The sequence below is a fragment of the Triticum dicoccoides genome, chromosome 3B (genome assembly GCF_002162155.2).
Source record: "Triticum dicoccoides isolate Atlit2015 ecotype Zavitan chromosome 3B, WEW_v2.0, whole genome shotgun sequence".
In the NCBI taxonomy this organism is placed as follows: domain Eukaryota; kingdom Viridiplantae; phylum Streptophyta; class Magnoliopsida; order Poales; family Poaceae; genus Triticum; species Triticum dicoccoides.
In genome coordinates, this window is record NC_041385.1 from 203,862,302 (window position 1) to 203,862,981 (window position 680).

The window sequence follows — 680 nt, forward strand, 5'->3', positions numbered from 1 at the left end:
CTTATCTCTACTTTACTTATAAAGACATGACTTACAATTCTTTTAAAGCCACCAAACTTAGTGCACACAAGACAACCAACACCCTACGGTCTGATCCTTCTTGCTTGGGCGGTCCGCCAACCCAATCAAAGGTTAAGATTCAATGTTCTGCCAATCAGAACCATCATCACCAACAAACTGCCCCGCGCACGTCTTGCCTCTCCTGATAGTCCGTAGCCACGATCTCCCTCACACAAACACGCCGATGCACCTTCCTCCCCCACCCAACACTAAGCTCCGGTGACCACACTACCATTGACGCGACGTCCATGTTGCTTGTGGCGCCTCTGTTGCCGCCCTCGATGCAGTGCCCACGTTGCCCCGCGTCTGGTTGCTCACGTCGTATCTTGGCCACCTAGCTCTACATCTGACGTGGCTGCCCTCAACAGGTGCCCGGGCCACTCCGCTTCACTCTACCTCGGGTGTGGCTGCCTTGCCCTTCATTGATGAGGGCCAAACAGTGTGGGTATTACTATTATTTATTTTGTTTTGAAATGGCAGGATTTCTGCATTCATTAGGAAGAAAAGAGTTGCCCGGTTAATTAGAGAAAACTGGACAAAAAGCTGAGCTTGGTTAATTATGAAAACCGGGTGAAAACCATCATGAACCACTGAGCGGCACACACATGGAACACCCCCCC